The sequence below is a fragment of the Curcuma longa genome, chromosome 14, assembly GCF_044706935.1.
Source record: "Curcuma longa cultivar G26 ecotype Majalengka, Jawa Barat chromosome 14, ITB_CL_G26_1.1, whole genome shotgun sequence".
NCBI classification, from domain to species: domain Eukaryota; kingdom Viridiplantae; phylum Streptophyta; class Magnoliopsida; order Zingiberales; family Zingiberaceae; genus Curcuma; species Curcuma longa.
In genome coordinates, this window is record NC_133874.1 from 3,525,431 (window position 1) to 3,550,307 (window position 24,877).

Sequence of the window (24,877 nt, forward strand, 5' to 3'; positions counted from 1 at the left end):
AACATACGCGCCTCTATGGCGCCTTTATGCGTATCCACACTAATACTCTTTCACCTTTTGGAGAAATTATGGTTGTGCTAGCAACCAATCTTGAGAGTCACATCCAAGCAAGAGGAAGGCAAGAAAAACAACAACTTGTGAATTTATGGAAGAGGCATTCATTTATACTCATGCCATGAATACTAAAGGTTTTTAGGCTTTTGATATTCTTTCATCAATGCATGATTAATCCTAATAATCATGCATGATAACTCCCATGCATGTAACCTCCTCCTCTTCATTGCATGATTAATCCACATTAATCATGCATGATGAATTAAAATCTAATTTTGTTTAATTTGAGTCTAACTCAAATTCAACTCATGCATGATAACTTCTATGCATGTAACTTCCTCTTCTTTATTGCATGATTAATCCACATTAATCATGCATAATGAATTAAAATCTAACTTGGTTTAATTTGAGTTGAACTCAAATTCAACCAACTTGAGTCTAACTCAAGTCTAGGCCATCTAATGAGCTTAATTGTTCATTTAGTCAAACTAAAATGAACTCATCTTCAAATAGAGTGTTATTTGTGTGTGACCCAATAGGTTATTGTAACGTTGGCAATGTCTCTAAAACTTATTTTAGAAATATAAGCAATGAGCAACATCTAGCAATGCATCATTGCTACCTAAGTGACAAGAATGTCGAGATCCGATATAACCTCCATAACTATGATAATGTATAACCATGTCCTTCTATCCTCGATATCTATATTAATCAATGAGGCATAGACCATGTCATCCTCTTATCAATCTTTATGTTTCTTGATCCCCAAGTAGACTCACTCAAGCAAATGAGCTCAATATCTCATATTGACTCATTTGATCATGACCATGCATTTCGTAGTCCTACTCTATCAAGTGGTTGTAAGATATCACTTCTGTTATATGAGAGAGATAGATCTCATCTACATCACTCACTTCCTTTGCATAATTTGTTACATACCTAGTGATCGCCTTTATAGTCCACACTATTATGGGTGACGTTTGAAGATACCAAAGTACATAACTCCTTATGTAGGGAACCGTAGTGACTTTAGGTCTAAAGACTATTCATACCAATAGTCACATGAGAAAGTTTATGACACTCATATAACGATCTATGAAACTTTCTCATGGTGGATCAATTCATTTTACATTTTCTAATGTATATCCATGTGTCAACTCGATATCCCATATCCATGACTTGTGATATCAAGTCATCCAGCTGACCCACATGCTAGTCTCGATACATTAACATCGTCCCTGAATATTAATGCTTGACTAGGAATGATTAAGAGTAATGCTCTAGGGATACTACTAATACTTCTATAGGTAGACTTCTCACTAATGGGAGCCTGAAATTCTGTTCCATTTAATTAGAACTAGCTACCCAAGGACATTATTATACTTAGTTATTTGGCACAAATACAAAGTAAGTATAATAACAAAAAATCTTACCTTTATTAATAATAGAATATGATACAAAAAGTCCATAGTCAATCATCATATAATTGGCTCTAGGGCTACTACTAATAACTTCTATAGGTAGACTTCTCACTTGTCAAACATTCGATCACCCTTGACCTGTTTGGATTTTCTCTTGCTCAACCTCCAAGCAGGACTTCCTTATCTAATCCTCTAGATCAGGACTTCCTTGCTCAATCCTTCAGATTAGGACTTCCTCTGCCTAGCCTCCAACCTCCAACTAGGACTTTCCCTGCCTAGCCTCAACTAGGAATTCTTCTTGCTCGGTTTAACTAACTAGAAATTTTTGCTAGTCTTCTAGTATTTTGGTCAATCTTAACCTAACTAGACTTCACTCACATTCAAACATTAGGTCCTGTTTGGATCAACCTTGGTCAAAACAGATCATACCTAGGTGTATTATCAAACATCAAAACTTTAGGGACAGATTAGTGCTTCTTGCACCAACAATCTCTCCCTTTTTGATGTTTGACAATTTCTTAAGTTTAAAATTAGGTTAGGGTTTATTAACTTGGGAGAAATCTAGATTTTTAACTTAAGTCCCTTCTCCCCCTTATTAGACATCAAAAAGATTTTTAATTTTGCACCAACAATAAAGATTTTTCTATAGTCACAACTTAGTCTTGATAGTTCTTGAAAGACCATAGTAGATTTCAAGGCAAGATTTTTGAAAAGGAGTTTTCAAAATGACTTCTAGAATGCGCTTTTCATATGAGTTTTTAAAGATTTTCAAAATAAGTTTTAAAACATGTTTTTTGAAAGAGTTTTTCCAACATAAGTTTTGAAATATGTTTATCAGATATTTTAAAGTAGATGAATTCTGAAAATTATTTATTATTCTTTTAAATCAGAATCTTCCCCTTTACCTCACACGTCCTTAGGGCTCTTTGTTAACCATAAAGTAATTTTCCTATATATCTGAGGATTTGATCTAAATTAAAAGAATAATTAAAATAATTTTGAAGCATGATTTTAAAATAGTTTTTAAAGATTTTTTAAATATTTATAAAAATAATTTTTGAAATAGTTTTGCTCCATTGATTTTGGACCTTCCCTTTAATCTGATACTTCCTTAGGGCTCTTTGTTACTCACAAGGCAAACTCTCTAAGTGTCATAGAGGTTAATTCAAGTTAATAGCAAATAACTTATATTTTTTTAATTTTAAAAATATGATTTTTAATTAAACTTTTAAGTTTGGACTCCCCCTAAATTTGACACTCCATTAGGGCTCCTTGTTGACCACAAGACAATCTCCCTATGTGTCTTAGGGTGTTCCAAGTTAAAAGGATACTTTTCAAAATATTTTGTAAAATATGAGTTTTAAAAAAAATATTTTTAAATAGGTTTTTCAAATAATATTTAATAGGTCTTTTGAAAATAAGATCTTTCAAGAATCCTTTCCCCCTCAATAAGATACTCTCTTAAGATATCCCTGTTGACTATAAGGATTTTCTACCTATGTGTCTTAGGGTTCTAGACCTAGTGTTGACTTAAAGGTTCTGTGTCTAGGTGTTGGTCAAACACTTTTTAAATATATAATATTTTAAAAATTATAGTATAGATACACACAACAAGCATTTTATGTAATTATCAAATTTTTCAAAAATAGCTTTTAGAAAATAGTTTAATAATTTTTAAAAATATTTTTCAAAACTTTATATTTTAATTGTTCTTATCATCTCACCCATTCAACCTGCCTCAGTACATGACATACAAGGGTTGCCTTAAAGATTTTATGAAATGATTTATCAATTTTATCTTTATTAATTTTAAGTTAAGTTCTATTGAGTATTTGATCTTGTGTTATATTCAGGTTTAACCATCAATTGGTTAAGTCTACATTTCAAAAATCAACTTTCAGGTCCTAGCGAATCAAGGGTCTTCTTGGTTATCAAAACAACAATCACTTCCTTAGACAAAGCCTTTTAAAGAAATTACGACCTTAATCAACTTTTTGAGAAACCTTGGTCTAACTAGTGTTGTGGTCCCTCCACATGGGCCACATGTGGGCTTTTACCCTAAGCCCACTTTGGCGGTATTCTATTTAAACTGAGGAGGGCAGCCGCCGCAAAAGAAGCAGCGAGAGAAAGAAGGTGTGCAGATTTCTCCAGCGTAGTCTCGGAAAAACTCAGTTTTCCAGAGTTTGAACCGTTGGATCATGGTCAAATTTTGACAGCATGTTCGTAACATCTTGGGCATCATTCTGAACGGTGGAGATCGGATTTTGACATCTGTAAGTCTGTCCGAATTTAGAAAAACGAACTGGAGAAATCTAGGGTTTCCATAATTTTATGAGGTTCTTCTTATTCCTAATTATTCTCTTATATTCATCATGGTTATGATAATGATGATTATGCTGCTGTATTGAACATTGGAGTTCCCATTATTATTGTTGATAGTGGAAGATTTAAGTGGCCAACTCGGTCCCGTGGTTTTTACCCAATTTGGGGTTTTCCATGCTAAAATTGGTTGCGTTCTAAATTTCTGTTTGATTTAGCTATTTGTTATTGTCAGATTTGATTGACTGGTTTGCATTGTCAATTTGATTACACAAAGTGGGAAAAAAATATTATTATTCCGCTGCAAGTTATCTGATAACAGGTTTATTGAGATCATTTTTTTCCAACAACTAGTCTAGGATGTTACAAGGTAGCTTCAGTTAGGTCAACTTAGCTAAGCATACCAAACAAGGTACTCCTTACCTCACTGGACTACCTAGACTACATTTCTCTGACGTACTATCATCTCATCTTACCCTGGTACTATGTTCGTAAGTGTCAACCATTCATGTATCCTTAACTAACCGTTCTAGATTAAGTGGTAAGTAAACATGATGACATGATATTTATGTGCATATAAAGGAAAGTATATACATGTACATGGTAGATATGTATGAGTCAAACAAGTCAAACAATTTTTAATTTCTAATAATGTATCAAAATTTTGATTTGATATATTTCGTGTGGATCCGCGAATATGTCAATCCACTTTGACATATTTTTAATTTTATTTAAATTTTATTTCATTTAATAATATTTTAATTTAGTTTTATAATTATAAGTATTTTATTCTAATTAGGTTCATGACTTTTAATTTCTTTTTGTTTAAATTATTAAGTTATGGATTTAATTATTAATTTACTTTTTTTTTTATTTTAATTTTTTAATTTATTTTTAAATTATTGATTTATTTTTAATTTATTGGTTTAGTTATGTTCCATAATTAAATAAAACTTGATGATAATTTAAATTTGATTTTTTAAGATTTAAATTTGATTGTTAAAATTTCTAGAATTATTTTCTTGAATTTTAAGATTTATTTTGAATTTTTAGATTTAATTTAATTTTTTAAAATTATTCTTTGTTTCAAAATTAAAAGGTACATGATTATAATTAATTTTATTATTTAATTTCAAATTTTTAGTATTTAAATTATTAATTTTAATATTTTTCTTGATAAATTTTAATTTTTTTCATTATTAGGATTATCTTGATTATATAATTCAGGGTTATTTATTAAAATTGAGTTATTCAATTTATCTTAAAAATTATCAATTTTATCTTGTTTGTTTGAATTATTATTAATATTCAGATTTATTAAATTAATTAAATTAAATTTAATTTATCAATTATCTTGATTGAATAAGTTAAAAAATTGACCTAATTTATTATTTAATAAAATTATATCTTGATTAATTAAATTCTTAAAATTAATTAAATTATTAATGTTAATTAAAATATTTGAATTAATTAAATTTAAATTAATCAAATTATTATTTAATTCAGATTTATTCAAATTAAGTGAGTTTTCATTGTTGATAAAATTTAAGTTTAATTTTTTTAAATTAATTAATTAATTTTTATTTAATAAAATTTTAGATTTATTTGAATTTTTCAAATTTATTAATTTTAAAATATTTTTAAATTATTTTTAAATTTGAATTGGTCAAATTATTTGAATTTGAATTATCTAAATTTGAATTAGTCAAAGTAGATAATTTTGAATTTATCAAATTGTTTAAATTTGAATTGGTTAAAGTAGATAATTTTGAATTTGTCAAATTATTTAAATTTGAATTAGTGAAAGTAATATTTTTATTAATTAAATTTTCTAAATTATTTATTTATTTTTTTAAATAACTCTACCATGTAAAATACTAAGGGTATTTTCATAATTAAATATATTTACCTGAATCGCATCCCCTAATTTCGATTTTTTTTCTTCGTCGTCTTCCTCTCTGAGCATCGATTCTTATAGTATCTGTGTTTCTATCACTTAAAGCATGTGATATGCTCTTTGAATAACTTTATTAATTGAATGAAAATAACAACGATTACAGCCATATATATAGCACTCTCTAGATAGACCGGGTCACATAGACCGGGTCATATATATATTATATATTAAATATTCTAACACCCCCCCTCAAACTCAAGGTGGTAGAGTAGAGATTAGCTTGAGTTTGCTTAATAACACATAGAAGCGACCCGGCAAGAGAGACTTGGTGAAGACATCTGCAATTTGATGTTCGGTAGACACAGACCGCAATTGCACAGTGCCAGCACTAACATGCTGCCGTACAAAATGACAATCGATCTCGATGTGCTTAGTGCGCTCATGAAACACATCATTTCGAGAAATATGAATGGCACTCTGACTATCACAATGAAGATCGGTGGTAGGCGGTTGAGGAATGCCAAGATCAGAAATAAGTCGTCGAATCCAAAGAAGCTCAGAAGTAGAATCAGCAAGCGCACGATACTCTGACTCAGCGCTGGAACGAGAAACGACAGTCTGTTTCTTGCTTCGCCAAGAAATAAGAGAATCACCCAAGAAGAAACAATAACCAGTGATGGAGCGTCGGTCAGTGGGATCGCCTGCCCAATCAGCATCAGAGTAACCAGTGAGTACCAATGATGAATCAGCAGAGAAGTGAAGACCATGTAGGAGAGTGCCCTTAACATAGCGGAGAATACGTAATACAGCAGAGTGATGAGCTGTACAGGGACTAGTCATGAACTGACTAACGATGTGAACTGCATGAGCTATATCAGGACGAGTGACTGTCAGATATATCAGGGAGCCCACTAACTGACGATAGAGCGTGGGGTCCTCAAGAGGGGCGCCATCAAGAGGAGTGAAACGACAGTCTGCCTCAAGTGGAGTCGAGGCAGTCTTGCTGTCAGTCAGGCCAGCACGGGAGATGAGGTCAGAAGCATACTTTGCCTGGGACAAATAGATACCATCTGCCGTGTCGGAAATCTCAAGACCTAGAAAGTAACGCAGCTTACCAAGACACTTCATATCAAAATGCTGATGAAGATAGGTCTGCAAATCAGATATTCCAGAGGCATCGTCTCCAGTGATCACCATATCATCAACATATAATAATAGAATAATAATCCCGGATGAGGAGCGACGAATGAATAAAGCAGAATCATAGGGAGAGGCGGTAAACCCATACTGAATAAGTGCTGAGCTGAACTTGGCGAACCAAGCTCGTGGTGCCTGCTTCAGACCATAAAGAGCACGACGTAGCTTACATACCTTCCCCGAAATGTCTGAACCCGGCGGCGGACTCATATAAACCTCCTCAGAAAGATCTCCATGAAGAAAAGCATTCTTCACATCCAACTGGTGAAGAGACCATCGACGAGCAGCAGCAATAGCCAAAAGACAACGTAGAGAAGTCAAACGGGCAACAGGAGCAAATGTCTCTTCATAGTCAATGTCATACTCCTGTAAGAAACCTCTGGCCACGAGACGAGCTTTGTAGCGCTCAACAGATCCATCAGAATTTGTTTTGATCTTGTAAACCCATTTGCAGTTAATAGGTTTCTTGCCAGGTGGTAGATCAACGATATCCCAAGTCCCAGTCTTCTCAAGAGCCTGCAGTTCCTCAGACATAGCCTCACGCCACAATGGATCACAGTTTGCCTCACGAAAGGTCCTAGGCTCATGGTTAGATAGAATGGCAGAGAAACAATGGTAATCAAGGAGATGAGAAGGAGGACGACTTACACGGGTTGAACGTCGACCAGTGGCAGCAGGGACTTGAGATACTTGTTCAGGAGACGCAGATGAGTCAGCTTGAGGTGACGGGGAAGCATCGACAGTGTCAACAGGAATCTGTGTGAGCTCGGGACCTGCAAAAGAAGGAGATGGATCCAAAACAAAGAAAGGGGAATCAGTTGGTGACGGGGAAGCATCGATAGTGTCAACAGGAATCTGTGTGAGCTCGGGACCTGCAGAAGAAGGAGATGGATCCAAAACAAAGAAAGGGGAATCAGTCTGAAAAGGAATGGTAAACTTGGACTCAGAAGAGAACATCTTATGTTCCCAAAAGGTGACATGACGAGAAATACGAATTCGATTTGACACAGGATCCCAACAACGATAGCCCTTATGTTCTACCCCATATCCCAACAAACAACACAGACGATTCTGAGGCTCCAATTTGTTTCGTTCATGTGGGGGAAGGTGGACGAAACTGACACAGCCAAACGGACGAAGAATGGAGTAATCTGGTGGCTGACCAAAGAGCTTCTCATAAGGAATGACATCCTGAAGTACAGAAGAAGGCATCCGGTTGATTGTATAGACAGCAGTAAGGGCAGCTTCTCCCCAAAACCGATCAGGACACGAAGCAGAAAGGAGCATGGCACGAACAGTATCTAGAATGTGCCTATGTTTACGTTCAGCCCTACCATTTTGTTGTGAAGTGTAAGGACATGAGCGCTGAACAACAGTGCCCTGGGCAGAAAGAAAATTGAGAAAGGTAGAATCATTATATTCCAAAGCATTGTCAGTGCGGAGTGTTTTAATAGGACATGAGAATTGTGTTTGAATCATTTTTGCAAAAGTGGAGTAAGTAGAGGCAAGTTCAGAACGATTTTTCAAAAAATAAATCCAAGTAAATCGGGAATAATCATCAACAAAGATTACAAAATATCGATAACCTTTAAACGTACCAACAGGAGAGGGCCCCCAAATATCTGAGTGAACTAGGGAAAAAGGTTTATCAGCAATAGAATGATTATTTGAGAAAGAAAGTGCTGGCTGTTTGCCAAGCTTGCAATGCACACAATCAAAGGATTCAAATTTAATAGAACCAAAAAAACCTTTAGCAGCAAGAGATCGGAGATTATGTGATGAAGCATGCCCAAGTCTGAGATGCCACTGATAGATGGAAGAAGGAGAAACGACAGCAGAGATAGAAGGAAAGGGTTGAAGGGAACAAAGCTCAAACAGGCGACCCGTCTTGCGCCCCGTCCCAAGAATCTGGCCCGTCTGCGAATCCTGAACCTGTACACCAGAAGACGTGAAAATAACAGTAAGTCCCTGCTCAACCAACTGACCAATAGAAACAAGGTTTAATGTTAAATGGGGAATGTAGTAGACATCTTGGAGAGATGGTGAAGTGGCATGACCAGTGTGTGTGATATGCATGGGGGCACCATTTGCAGTGTGAATGGGAGGCGAAGTGGTGAGAGATTTTAGAGAATGTAACAGATTAATGTTAGATGTCATATGGTTGCAACAAGCAGAATCTAAGAACCATTGTCGGTTACCTGATGTGGTGGCTAATGAAGGATTGGTAGATAAAACCTGAGTGAGCAGTTTATGGATATCCATAAGGGTGGGAGTAGTGGACTGAGGCGGCTGCAAAACATTTGTGACGGCGGCCATGGAGGAGGAAGAGCCAGCTGTAGAGGATGTGCGACTCAGTTTTGGGCAGTTCTGACGGACATGACCCTTTTTGTGGCAATAACGACACTCAATGTTGGGACAATGAGTGTAAGCATGATCAGCATTCGGACAACGACGACATCTAGCAGACTTGTCCGATCGAACATCCTTGCAAGCATTAACACGATCCATATTGAGAGACCTTCGTCCTTCTTTAAGCCTCCGCCAAAGCTGCCAAAGCCGCTAGAACGAGCAGATCCAGAACTTGATGTCAAGAAGATCACAGTGGAAGTTGATGCACAAGACACTGCAAAGCATGAGGGTCAATTCCTATTACCTTTCTTTGATGAATGGCCAAAGACATGAGAATCTTGGTGTGATCTCGAAGAGGAAAGATCCAAACAAGCATCTGTCTACCCAACTCTCTATGACATTTCCAATTGGTTCTTCATTTAATGTTTTCTAAATTGATTCAAAGACTAGAACTTGTTGCTAGTTTTGTTACTTGTTAGATTGAGTTGAGATATGTTTCTAGTTTTTGTTGTTTCAATCTTGTACTGAAATGCATCAGTTAATGTGGAAGTTGCATCCATGAAAGTTATTTTGCTCTAGATGTCATCTTTATCCAACATTTGACATTGTTTTTCAGCTTTATCTATTGATTTTTCAGATATAAGAACAACTTTTGAATAATTAAATTAAGTTTTCTAATATTTTCCTCACTGTTTAAGGAGATCATTACATTCAATACTTCTCTGATCATTGTCAGAACTAGCCTCTCTGTTAGCAACAGGCGAGTTCAATTCTGGGGCACATATATTTGCACATAAAGTTTCTCGAGATTGAAGAACTTCATTGGTGGCCTCATCCTGGTAGTAAGGCATACATGTTTCTGCTATATCGTCAATCAAATTCTCTTGATCGACATTATGCTCTCCTTTCCTTCAAATGGAAAACAAAATGAGAGCATAGTTAGGACCTTCAAAGGTCCCTCTATTAGAAGAATTAAAAAACATACGTAATTGTGTATGTGCACACAAAAGGTGATGATCCAACTAATGTGTTTTCCAACAAGAAGGTTCTTACTATATTAAAGTGCAGTGCGAGCAAATAGTATAAACATAAGCTTAGCAATAGGAATAATTCTTTACTACATTACATTATGCAGCACAAGAAACTATTAGAAGAATGGATCTATAATGTTTTGGTACCAACTTCAGGGATCTCATAGCAAGATGAATATAAAATGTGAAAAATATGGTGAAGAAATACTTAAAACAAGGGGATGTTCAAAGAGGACCTTCAATGGGGCCAGTCCCAGTTCTTTAGTAGGACACCTCAAGCCTGAAATGGTTTTCTTGAAGTCTGGCCAAGTCAATAGCGTCAACACAAGGCTTAAGATTATATTTGCAGTCTCATTGTAGCATTTTCAATTCCTTCAATAGGTTCCTTGGCAAACAACCTTAAAGATGCTAGCAAGTAGCAAATCACCCTGAGGCCTTCATTGATCTTGCAGGTCAAGTGAATGACGTAAAGACATTCACAGACATCCTCCTTCATGCTAAAATACAAAAAAGGTAAAGATCATTAAGAGCATTGAGAAAAAAAAGGGCAAAGTTCATTACATCCAACAACTTAAATAAAATAACTCAAATCTCATTTCAAGTTCAACACACCATTTACAATAACTTAGATAAAACAACTTATATTAACTTATTATTTCGACTTGATACAACACTTACGACAACTTAGATAAAATTAATATTTGAAGTTCAACTCAGATAACAACTTGAAATAACATATCTAATCATCACTACTAATTTGTAGAGAATTCAATTATTGCTTTATCTCTTTTTAATACATCTTTCAATTTAGTTATTTTTGTAGATTTCGATAAAGGTTTCTCCTTGAATTTGAACTTGATCTTGAACTTGAAGTAGCTCATGAAATTTTTTTTCCCGCTCAATGTTAAAGAAGTGGGTGTAGATTTTTATTCAAATGTGTTTGAAAAAGTTTTTTCTGCCACCTCTTTATTTTTGAAAGACTGGTGTATAGTATCTTTAAAGCCAATAACTCAATTAGATATTTCTACCCATGTGTCATAAATATTTATTCACGTCCAATAAAGACTACATATGTTTTTTCTTATATTAAAAATAACTTTCAGAATTTTATGTAAACAAAATATTAAAACTTAAAATTAAACGACATACCATTTTTTAATATAAAGAATCACTGATTTGTAAGTTTTTTGAAAAAAAAATGATAACTCTAAAAAATCATATCTGCTTCCTTTAGAAAATGGGATGATAATTGTTGAACTCAATAATCGATGCTTCCTTCATCATATTTTGGATAGATTACTAGAATTAGATCGGGACGGGCGGGGAGATCAGCCGCCATCTTCCGGCGGTGAATGGACGGCGTCGGTGGCGTGGCCCATACGAAGGCAACGACGGCACTTTGCATAGCATAGAGATCGGGACAGAACGTTTAGGATTAGAAAAAACAAATACGATTTTTGTTTCGTCGGCCAACGCGGAAGAGCTTGCCATGTTGGAGAAGTCAAAAACCTGGCCACGTCAATGGGCACGCACAGTTACGGAAAATAACTCGCGCAGGATAACAGTTTTGTATAGAAAATATATATATACTTGCTATATGGAATCCCATTGCCTACGAAATGAAAAGTTCATATGCAACTACATAAGTGAAAGTTGCACAATTAGAACAAAATTGAGACAAACAGGAATCAGTTCATCATATATCATATGCAAGCTCATTCTCTTGATGTTCCTGGTATATATGTAGTTCTCAAGAAACAGACATTTCATTGTAGTATTCACGTGGTTGTGAAATTTTTTTGAATTTTTCCTTTCATTCAACGTTTGAAGTTCTGTATTTCAATCCTGCTGAGAGAAACAATCAAGAACTTGCAAGATCTCAAGAAAGCACACGCGAAGTGCAGGTCGAACAGCTACAGATGGTAATCAATTACAGTTTTCTTAATTGCTTACCTGAATCCAATTCCAGCTCGAGCCTGGCGATGGATCCACATGCGCGTCGAAGACGTGCACTAGCAGATTGGGAATGCTCCGGTGCACCGGGTTGTCGCCCCTCCTCCGTGGTAAGGACGTGGGTCGGAATCGGCACGCCGCCCCCGTTGCCTTTGTCGCGCCCGGATCCCGCTCCACCTGGGGATCCCCGAGAAGAGGGACCTCGCGTCTAGGTCGCGGTGAGGTCGGCTAGGTCGGGACCTGGCGACTAGGTTGCAACCTCGCTGTCTCGGCCATGCGGACACGACCTCGCTCTCGCTGCATTTCTCCGATGCCGACGAGAGAGGGGAGAAGAAATCGGAGATTATATGAGGTGTGGAGATGTCTGTGCGTGTTGCCTCGCTCTCGATGCACTTTCTCCGACGTCGACGAGAGAGGGACAGAGGTTTTCGTGAGAGATTAGGGGAGCGAAAGAGAATTTCAGTCCATAGGGACGAAATTAAATTTATTAATTTTATTATGAAATTAATAATGAAATATTTATTTTATTATTAATTTTATTGATGGAATTAAATTTTGATTATTAATTAGTGATCAAAAATTTAATTGATCATTAATTTAATAATAAAATATTAATTCAATTATTAATTTATGATGGAGTATTTATTTGATGATCAAAATAATATTTTATTACTAATTTAACGATGAAATAAGTATTTCATCATTAATTGGGTTGTTAATCAATAACTTTCTTGCCGTGAATGTCAAGTACGTCTCTAATAAAATTATATATATATATATATATATATATATATATATATATAGGGAAGTGATCTACTGAGCGCCCTATCCTGGGCGTCGCGTGAGCGCCTCCAACGTGGAAGCCGACGTGGCTGATTCTCTCCTGATTCCCTATTCACGCGATCCCTCTCTTCTCTGCTCGCCGCCTCCTTCTTCCCCAGCCCCGGGTGCCGCTCCGCTTCCCCCTCCACCGCGAAGTAGCGCTCCAGCTCCTCGACCATACCTTCCACCACCATCTCGTCCACTCTCCGGTCGAGCTGCTCCGCCAGCACCGCCGCGTCGACGTGCACCCAAATCAAGCAACACCGAGACCGCAGCGCTTCCTTCCTCGCTGACGGCCGCTCCCTGAACGGGTCGGACCGGGGATCAAACCGGTCGGAGAGCAGAGCATGGATGAAGGAATTCGACCCGCCGGCGACCATCGGAATCCGACCGCGGGCGGAGATGTCTTCAATGGCGCAGCTCGCTAAGACCCGGAATCCGGTACGAGGGAGTTCCCCGGTGGCGGGGTCCAGTTCGCCAAGCAAATGATGCGGTACTCCACGTCGGTCCGGCACCGGCATCTTATTAGTGGTGATGTCGAGACCGCGGTACACCTGAATCTTATCACAGTTTATGACCTCGCCAGAAAATATGGACGACAGCTGAACAGAGAGCTAGGACTTGCCGGTGCCAGTGGCGCCCATGATCACCACCACCCTCTGCTCCATCTCATCCATCCCCCGCTTCACATTGCCTCCGTCGCCCATGCCTCCGTACCCACGAAGCCGACGGCTTTGCAGCAGCGTCGCAGCGGACAAAACCGGCCGCCGCTTCCCGGCGGCGATGGTGCTCTGAGAAAGGAGCGCTCTGCCTCCGCCGCTGCCCAATAAAATTGACATATATATAGAAAACGCTACGGATCTATCACCTTCTCTAATCCGATCTCTTCCAAATCAATCGCAGTCAATTATCAGGAAGAGGATGAGATCCGAGTCCCGATTGGCGTTGTCATTCCTATATATACATCGAGTCGCAGAACAAAACTCTCACCATTTAATACGTCGTTATCATGATTCCACTATCGGATGCTTAATCCTCTACTATCTCTCCGAAGAGATTACGAACGCTTAAACCTCTCCTAATTCCTTCCAATGGGCTATTCTCTCCCTCCTAAAAATCTCTTTTAAGAATTATTACTGCTGAGGCACGCTTCGTGCCGTGCAGAGAAGCAGCAGCGTTGCATGGCGACGATATCGCACAGGCCGCCTCGCAGTATGCAGATGTTTTTCCTCTTCTTTTTCTCTTGTCTTTGTTGAAATGCCGATCAATCGAGAGAGGGAGAGAAGAGATTCAGTTGCAGATTGGTAGCAGTGCGTGGGGGCGAGGAATGTTTCGAGCAGGAATCTTATCAGGAAGGAACTGGACATCGAGATCGACCGGCGCTCCCAGCCAGCTGGCTTCCACCTCAGCGGCGCTCACGCGACGCCCAAAATATGGCGCCCAGCAGATCGTTCCCCTATATATATATATATATATATATATATATATATATATATATATATATATATATATATATATATATATATATATATATATATATATATATTTTAATCCATTTACCCATATATATAAGGATATATATTGTACCTATTTATTGTAATGGATTTGACTTGAGTATATTCATATATTAAATATTTATGGATACTTGCAAATACCTGATTAAGTATCAGGTTTGAACCTGATTAGATAAGTTGAGCCAAATGTGATGTGTCTCACAGTTTTCATCCTAGACATATGTTAATGTGGGAACAACGGAGAGTAAAATGAGATGCGGTTTATGATAAATCGGAGCTCGTTCAACGATTTATATTCGTTATGAGATGAAAGTTAAGAGCCTCAACGTGCACTCTAAGGAGATTATTACTACTCTCACACGTCTTCATCCTGCGGTATTGCTGAATGTGAACGGAGCAAGGCTAATGTGATCGGAGAATTTCCAGGAGGAGTGCGCTATGCTCAGGACTTCCGGATCAATTTCTACACGATTGTTTAGTCATTTCTTTTTAAGTCTTACTTATTTGTATTTTAATTTTTATTATTATTTGGATTGTAAGATGGATTTCTCTATCTCCGGACAAAGGTTCGAAAAGGAGACCATTAGTAGGCAGACGCCTTCTCGTGCATAGGCCTTGGACGTACTAACCTTGACGAGTTAGGAACCAAGTAAATCCGTGTATCCTTGTCTCTTTATCTAATTCTGCTCCTAGTCTTTGTAATTGTTAGAATATTTAATATATAATATATATATGACCCGGTCTATGTGACCCGGTCTATCTAGAGAGTGCTATATATATGGCTGTAATCGTTGTTATTTTTATTTAATTAATAAAGTTATTCCGACATGGTATCAGAGCGCAGGAATTAGGTTTCTATTTTTCTCACGGCGCCGACTTCGTTCCTCACGCGCGCGTCTCCTTCCTCCGCGAGCCAAACACCTCTTCCTCTTGCCCTAGCCGCGTTTCTTCCTTCCTCGCCTGAAGTCGCGCCGCCCTTCCTCCTTCTTTGCTTGCCGCCGCCGTCACTGGTTTCCTTGGAGCAGGGTTGCGATCTCTTGCTTCAGCCCGACGCAGCCGGCTAGCCGCACACTGCCGCACCCCGAAGCCGCCGGCCGCCAGCGTTTCCTTCCGATCGCCCTGCCCTTTTCCGTCCAGCGCCGCCGCCGCTGCAAGGAGGACACGCCGCCGCCGCTCGCCCTTCTGCAAAGCCGTGCTCTGCTGTTGCCCTGTCACCTTCGCCGCTCGAAGCCAACATCCGCAAGCCGCCGTCGCCTCCCTCCCTGCTGCCTTCTGCACCGCCGGTCGCCCTGCCGCAGCAACAACCGCCGGACGCCACCGCCCTTCTCTGGAGCCCCTGCTGCCACAAGCCGTCGCCGACTCTCATAACCTCCATCGTCGTTTTTCCTGAAGCAGAACCACCGTTGATCGCGAGCCGCTCGCCGCCCACCGCCCGCCGCCCGCCGCCCGCCGCCCGCCGCCCGCCGCCCGCCGCCTGCCAAGTGGAAACCCGCCGCGCCGTCCTCTGCCTGACCACTGTTCTGCCCCTCCGCTGCTCGAAGCCGCCGCCGCCGTCGCTGCTGTGGGAAGCGACAAGGCGTCGCCCTTAGTCGCCGATCGCCGTCGCCTGTCAACCGCCACCGCACACCGCTTGCCCCTTGCCAGTACAACCTTGATTGAATGTAGTAGCCCTCCTCGAGATCTGGAATTCCACGCGGGCTGTGGAAAAGGTCCTACGCAAGCAGCATTCGGACATTGGAGGGAAGGAGCACCTGATCCACTGTGATCTTCTTGACATCAGACAAACTGTCTGAGAAATTCTGAAGTTATGGTAATTTCGGCAGCAGCAGCGGTGCTTTGGCAGTTCTAGATCTGTTCGTTCTAGCGGCTTTGGTAGCTTTGGCGGAGGCTTAAAGAAGGACGAAGGTCTCTCAATATGGATCGTGTTAATGCTTGCAAGGATGTTCGATCGGACAAGTCTGCTAGATGTCGTCGTTGTCCGAATGCTGATCATGCTTACACTCATTGTCCCAACATTGAGTGTCGTTATTGCCACAAAAAGGGTCATGTCCGTTAGAACTGCCCAAAACTGAGTCGCACATCCTCTACAACTGGCTCTTCCTCCTCCATGGCCGCCGTCACAAATGTTTTGCAGCCGCCTCAGTCGACTACTCCCACCCTTATGGATATCCATAAACTGCTCACTCAGGTTTTATCTACCAATCCTTCATTAGCCACCACATCAGGTAACCGACAATGATTCTTAGATTCTGCTTGTTGCAACCATATGACATCTAACATTAATCTGTTACATTCTCTAAAATCTCTCACCACTTCGCCTCCCATTCACACTGCAAATGGTGCCCCCATGCATATCACACACACTGGTCATGCCACTTCACCATCTCTCCAAGATGTCTACTACATTCCCCATTTAACATTAAACCTTGTTTCTATTGGTCAGTTGGTTGAGCAGAGACTTACCGTAATTTTCACGTCTTCTGGTGTACAGGTTCAGGATTCGCAGACGGGCCAGATTCTTGGGACGGGGCGCAAGACAGGTCGCCTGTTTGAGCTTTGTTCCCTTCAACCCTTTCCTTCTATCTCTGCTGTCGTTTCTCCTTCTTCCATCTATCAGGATAGGGCGCTCAGTAGATCACTTCCCTATATATATATATATATATATATATATATATAGAATTTTGCTATCCTGGGCAACAGCTTCCTGTGCGCCCCGTGAGCGCCTCCATCTGAGCCGTCCGATCGCCCGATCCGAGCCGTCTGATTGCACAGTGTTTCTCCTCGGACCTTCGCCGCTTCCCGCCGCCCGTTCATCGCCGTCCGACCACCGTCGGACCGGACCCGTTGGAACCGCAACTCGCAGGCGGTCCGGCGGTGGCCGGATTCCGGCCCCGATTCGGTCGGATTCCGGCCGAATCGGGGCCGGAATCCGGCCGCGGTCGACGCACCGGCGCCGGGCGCGTCGACCGCGGCCGGACTCCGGCCGCGATTCGGCCGGAATCCGGCCGAAATCCGATGCCGAAATGTGCGCCGGCGAGTCACGGTTCCAACGGGTCTGGTCCGGCGGTCGTTGGTGGTCGGACAGCAATGAACGGACGGCGGAAGCGTGTGGAGGTCAGCGGTCGGCGCGCACGGGCGGACGCGTAGGAAGCCGACGCTCATAATAGCATTTCTATATATATATATATGCACATCTCATCCATTGCTGCGTGTCTTGGCATTAACGTTGGCATGAAATATAATCAAGAAAGGTGATTAAGCAGGACTCTATCTCTTTCGAGAGTATTAATATATAGTGAGAAAGAAGCTTAGCGAGACATTAAATAAAAGTCCCGGAGTTAATTAGATATTAATAATCAATTTGAGAGACTTTAATTAAACTATTGTATTGTGCCTCTACCTGACTTAATTAATCGGCTATTCATGTTGTCTATATATATATTCGAGAGTATTAATATATAGTGAGAAAGAAGCTTAGCGAGACATTAAATAAAAGTGCTAGAGTTAATTAGATATTAATAATCAATTTGAGAGACTTTAATATATAGTGAGAAAGAAGCTTAGCGAGACATTAAATAAAAGTGCAAGAGTTAATTAGATATTAATAATCAATTTGAGAGACTTTAATTAAACTATTGTATTGTACCTCTACCTGACTTAATTAATCGGCTATTCATGTTGTCTATATATATTCGAGAGTATTAATATATAGTGAGAAAGAAGCTTAGCGAAACATTAAATAAAAGTGCTAGAGTTAATTAGATATTAATAATCAATTTGGGAGACTTTAATATATAGTGAGAAAGAAGCTTAGGGAGCTCCCGAGGTATAGTTGAGTTGGTTACAATGCAGCAGACTTGCAGAAGAGGGCAAGGGTTCAAATCCTGGCAAAGTCAGGCAATACCCTCCTGCGTTATGACTAACTGCAGTTTCTCGATTTACCTCTTCACAGATAGTCGTGGGGCCGACCGTATGGAGCCGCTAAGGTGGCGGATTCCACCTATATATATATAGATCACATCTCATCCATTGATGGGTGTTCGGCATTAACGTCGGCATGAAACACAATTAAGAAGGAGTCTCTTTCGAGAGTATTAATATATAGTGAGAAAGAAGCTTAGCGAGACATTAAATACATGTGCCAGAGTTAATTAGCTAGATATTAATAATCAATTTGAGAGACTTTAATTAAACTATTGTGCCTCTACCTACTTAATTAATTGGCTATTCATGTCTATCTTGTGTTTTCAGCATCACACAATCCATAAACGTAGCTTTCATTTCATTATTGACCACATACGATACCCATTTAACATGTTATTTTTAATTAATTATCTGAGACAAATGACAAGTATATATACGGTACTCATTTAACTTTCCGTATATTAAACATGTTCATGGAGTACTTCTGGCATCTACTCTATATATATATATATTTAGATTACGTTCAACCCAATCAATTCAATACATCAAGTTTCCAACAATTTGAAAAGCTACGTTAATCATGTCGCGCCATCGTACTGTAAAGATATGTATATAATTATAAGTAATACGAGAGGAATAATTAACTTGTTCATTTATCTATCCTGCATGATACCATTTATAATGTATTTATAAGACTCAATTAATTGACCAATTAATAAGAAAAAAATATATTTTAATAATTATTACATCTTTATTTAATTTGATTTGATTCCGTCATATTGAACAATTCTCTTTTACCCCTGACAAATTTAACAGGAGATCTTTGACGTTAAATTTGCTAGTTAATCTACTGAAATATTGCCTAGATAATGACTTCGTAAGGATATCGATAATTTGATATTCTATAGAATAAAGGAAATATATAATTGTTGGGTTGTCATAAATTCTCGAACAAATGAAAATAATTTCTATATATTTTGAATGTACATGAAAGATTGGAGTTGCAGTAAGATATGTGACTCCAATATTATCACATCAAATTTTCGGTGCAACTTTTGATGCAAGATGAAGTTCAGAAATAAGTGATTGAAGTTAAATAATTTTAGATGTTGTATTGGCTATAATTTTATATTCAGCCTCAATGCTTGAATGAGAAACTATAGATTGCTTTTTCGAATTCCATGAGATAAGATTTCGTCCAAAAAAATATTACAAATCCACTAGTACTAGAGTGTTTGTCTTTAGGAGAGCTTACCCAATCTATATCACTATAGGCATGTAAGTCTCAAGATGATGGACGATATAAAAGAAGACCATGTAGAATAATCCCTTTGAGATAACGAAAAATTCTTTTCATACCTTCCCAGTTTTGTTCAATGGGAGCATGCATGAATTGACAAGCACGTTTTATTGTAAAGGTAATATCAAGATGTGTGATAGTGATATATTGTAAGACTTCAACAATGCTTCGATAAATCTAGGGATCAGATATAGCAGGAGAGGATGCAGAGAAGTTATTTATAGCAATTGATGTGAATATCAGATGTGCTCCATCCATTTTAGCTCTTTGAAGAATTCCAGTAATGTACTTACTCTGAGAGAAGAAACAACCTTCATCGTGTTGGGTAAGTTCAATACCAAGAAAAAAACGTGCATTACCTAGATCTCAAATAGAAAATTCTTGATGGAGAATATGTAAGTTGTAATACCTTTTTTATTATTGTCGTTAATTAAAATATCATTCACATAAATAAGGAAGAATATTATAGAATCATCATTGTATTTGTAGAATAGAGAAGAGTCACTAGTCTTTGATCCAGAAAATCTTTACCCTTGTAACTAGTTAGATAAACGATGAAACTATACATGAGGGACTTGTCGAAGATCATATATGTATTTCTTGAGTTGACAAACAAAAGATGAAAATTGTGGATGGAGGAACTCAGATGGTTGCTCCATAAATACAATTTCCTTAAGATGACCATAAAGAAATGCATTGGAAACATCTAATTATAGTACATGCCAATTAAAACTAACAACTATTGATAATAATAATCTGACAAATGTAATTTTGATGATTGAGTTAAAGGTGTCATTAAAGTCAATACCTGATTGTTGATTATATCTACAAGTCAAATTTTGTATCGTTCAAGAGAACTATTAGCTTGATGTTTAAGATAAAATACTCATTTTGAGCCCACAACATTCATAGAGGGAGTGCGCAGAACTAGGCTCCATATTCCATTGCAAAGAAGTGCATGATATTCTAAAGTTATTGTACTATGTCAATTCGGATTCTTGTTCGCTTGTGAAAAACAAGTGGGTTCAATAAATTTTGAAGAGACCATTAAAGCTCGCGGAAGGGGATGTTGAGTTACCATTGGTGGGCAATGTGTATATATGTCACTGAAGGGCAGAGTGCGATGAGGAGCATCATCATTTGAATTATTGTTGATAATGATGAGACAATAATAGGTTGACATGGTGATTTTGATGATGGACTTGTATTATCTGATGGTCCAAAGTTAGGGAGTATAATATCTGGTGATGCTTCTGAGATTGAACACGGAATAGGGTTTAATATATTGCCCCCTCTGATATTGTTAGTGCGTCTTGCTCTTAATGGAGTAGCCACTTGGGGTAATCCTGATGGTATATGAGAGATTTTAGAGAACTCTTGAGCAAAACCTAAGATGTCATCACCTCTTGTATTGTTAGAGCATCTCATTGGATGAGCAACCCATTGAGTATTCTGATGGGATATTAGGTGGTATTAAGAAAGTATCATTATTTCTTCAGGATGAAGTTGTTGTTGTGGCTATAAAAGGAAATAGAGACTTATTAAAGATAAATGTCGGGATATATATATGCTCGATCGATGAATGTAGACAACAATACCCATGGTGTAAATTACTATAACCAAGAAAAATACATTATTGAGAACGAGGATTTAGTTTATGTTTAGAGTAGGGTTATAGCCACAGATAATATGCGCAATTAAAGATATGTAAGATGATGTAGTTGGGAGACCAATTATAGAATTTTTCCATAGGACATTTATATTGAAGCAATGAGATAAATTACAGTTTGGACTACATCATCTCAAAAATTGAGTGGAATATATCCATGATTAAGAACCAATGCAGTTTCGATTATATGACGATGTTTCCTCTCTACGAAACTAGTTTGTTCAAGAGTATGAAGACATGAGATTCGATGAAGGATACTAAAAATCTCTAGATGACGACGAAGTGCTTAATATTCTCCACCCAATCAAAGTGGCAAGAGAATATTTTACAGCCAAAGTAACGTTTGACATGGATAAAAGATATCAAAAAGATCATATTTTCATTTCTTAACAAAGACCACATAAACTTACTAAAGTCATCAATAAAAATCATATAATAAAAAAATTGATTTGATAAAATAAGAGCATACTCCTAAACATTAGAATGAATTATTTATAAAGTAAATTAGACACATGAGAAGATAATTTATAGCTTTTTGCTTTCAATTGACTTGTTACCGTATAAAGATGTATAAGAGACAAGTAATCGGAGAAGAACAATAAATTTATTCATTCTGTCCATGTGCCAATGGTATACTTTATAATATTTACAAGACTCTCGATCAATACCGATTAATAAAAAAAGAAATATTCTAATAATATTAGGTACTTATTTTACTTGATTTGATGATCCATCGCCTTCAACAATTCTCTTTCACATACGTCCCTTCTGACCCAGAGCTCTGTGCTCTCCGACGATCCACCACCACCGAGAAGCCATGCTTCCCACTCATCCATTCACGGCCGTCAGACAATCGTCGGAGGCGGCGAGAAGATCGGCCCATCACCAGCCCAACATGTGGAGCAATGACTACATACAGTCACTCGCAGTTGAGTCTCCGGTGACATCTTTTTCCTTTTCGTTTTAAATCTACATATTCAAAACTTTATTTGTTAAAGGTAGAGGAGAAGGATCAGACAGCGAGAATAGTGTTACTGAAAGAGAGAATTAGAGAAGCAATATGTGCGAAGAAGGAAATGGAAGAGCAGCTCCAGTTGATCGATCACCTGCAACAACTTGGAGTAGCTTACCATTACAAAGACGACATTAAAGATGCTTTAACTAGTATTCATGGATCATTAGAAGACATAATTAGCTTGCAGCTGAAGGATACCGACGTCCATGTCATTGCACTTCTCTTCAGACTTCTTAGACAAAACGGCTTCTCAATCACAGACGGTATACATATATTTATAACAGTAATTAACTAATTAATTGGCTGAGGCAGATGATACATTAATGACTGAATTAATGCATGCAGATATCTTCAAGAGATTCAGGGATGAGAACGGCCAGTTCTTCGAAGTTTCCGTGGAAGGAATGCTGAGTTTATATGAGGCGACTTTTTATGGCAAGGAGGGGGAAGTGATACTGCAGGAGGCCATGGATTTCACCACTCAGAACTTGAGAAATTTATTGAACCAAGGATCCATTACTGAACCTGGTCTGAAGCAGAAAGTAGCCCATGCGTTGGAGCTCCCAATGAACTGGAGGTTGGAAAGATTACACACCAGGTGGTTCATACAACTCTGCAGCCAAAGCAACAAAGACAAGTGCAGTACGATTAATCCTCTACTTTTAGAATTCGCTAAGTTGGATTTCAACAGGGTTCAGGATACGCACAAGAAAGAACTCAGCAAACTTTCGAGGTATAATTAATTAACATTTAGTAATATTCTAAATATAGTGATACTGATGTGCATGCATCCATGCATCGCGAATTCTAAAGCAGCGTTCATCTATTACAGATGGTGGTCAGATCTTGGACTAGCAGAGCGGCTGCCATTTTTCAGAGACAGGTTGATGGCCAACTATTTGTGGACCGTTGGATGCGCCTTTGAACCGGAATATTCTACTTTCAGAGAGATAGAGACCAAAGCCAATTGCTTCATCGCTATGCTGGATGATGTTTACGACGTCTACGGCGACTTGGAAGAGCTTGAGAAATTCACAGATGCAATAGAGAGGTAATTAATTAATTAATTAATTCATATATATATATATATATATAGATGATAAATGTTTGACTTTGTTAATTTCAGATGGGATGTCAATGCGATCGATAGACTCCCAGATTACATGAAACTCTGTTTTCTGGCCGTCTTCAACACAGCAAACGAAGCAGCTTATGAAGTAGTCAAAGAAAAAGGCTTCAACGTACTGCCATATCTAAAGAGAGCTGTAATATATATATTTAATTACTCACTTTAATTAATTCACCAGTAAATTCAGTTCTTATTAACTAAAAAACGCCATCGATGCAGTGGAGCGATCTCTGCAAAGCCTTTTTGTTGGAAGCTAAATGGTCTCGCGGGAAGTGCACTAGTCCCACAGTCGAAGAGTACTTGGAGAACGGATGGCTATCGGCATCAGGGCATATCTTCCTCACTCATGCCTACTGTATGAGCCCATACTTAACCAAATCAGACTTGGAAATTCTCAGCACTTACACACAGTTTCTACAATGGTCCTCCATGAACTTTCGCCTCTACAATGATCTGGTATATATATTTCTATATTTCTAAAGATCAGCTAGATTATTTATATTAATAAGTAACTGCATATTGTGGATGAGCAGGTTGAAACGGAAAAGAAAGATGGCTGCTCAGCCATCCAGTGTTTGATGCAGGAGAAAGAAGTGACAGAGGCAGAGGCTCGGGAGATGATCAAGGAGATGATCATGGCAAATTGGAGAGCCATGAACGGGGATCGAATGAATTACACAACTCTGTTAGAGGAAAACTTCAAGATTTGCGCGATCAACCTTGCTCGAACGGCTCAGTTCTTCTACAGGGGTAGAGATGGATACAGCGAGGCTGATGGAGAAATCAATGATTCGGTGGCCTCATTGTTAGTCGAACCCATCGAGCTGTAGAAGGATATTACTATATATATTTACATAATAAGCTTACTGTCTACAACGTTCACAGTTATTAACTCTATCATCATTGAAACCTACTAATGCAGTAATCGAAGAGACACAGTTTATGAATACTATTTATGTATAAATAAACTCACTCTGTAATTTATATGATACCTTTCTTAAATAAAGTTCTTTTACCAAATTTTACTATCTTTGATATGGTATCACAACATGATTTGAATTTCTTCCCCTTCTCCTCTCTACTCTACGCTTCTAAGCATTCCTCCTCTTCTATCCATGGCTGGTGCTTCTATCACAACCGAACAACTCTTTTAGCTGTTCAAGGTCATAACCAGGGATTCTCATGTTGAATCATCTTCCTCCTCTATTCCTCTTCACTACAAGATTCCGCCAACTGAGACTGGAGAAATACAACTTACAACTCAGTTGTTCAACTCTACTAAT

The 24,877-nt window shown here is 38.4% G+C and overlaps 2 pseudogenes; one reads left to right on the plus strand and one right to left on the minus strand.

Moving 5' to 3' along the window:
* Positions 1 to 9,923: 9,923 nt before the first annotated feature.
* On the minus strand, positions 9,924 to 13,882 carry LOC141845413 (uncharacterized; annotated as a pseudogene).
* Positions 13,883 to 22,175: 8,293 nt separating this feature from the next.
* On the plus strand, positions 22,176 to 24,424 carry LOC141845414 (monoterpene synthase 8, chloroplastic-like; annotated as a pseudogene).
* The last annotated feature ends 453 nt before the right edge of the window (positions 24,425 to 24,877 follow it).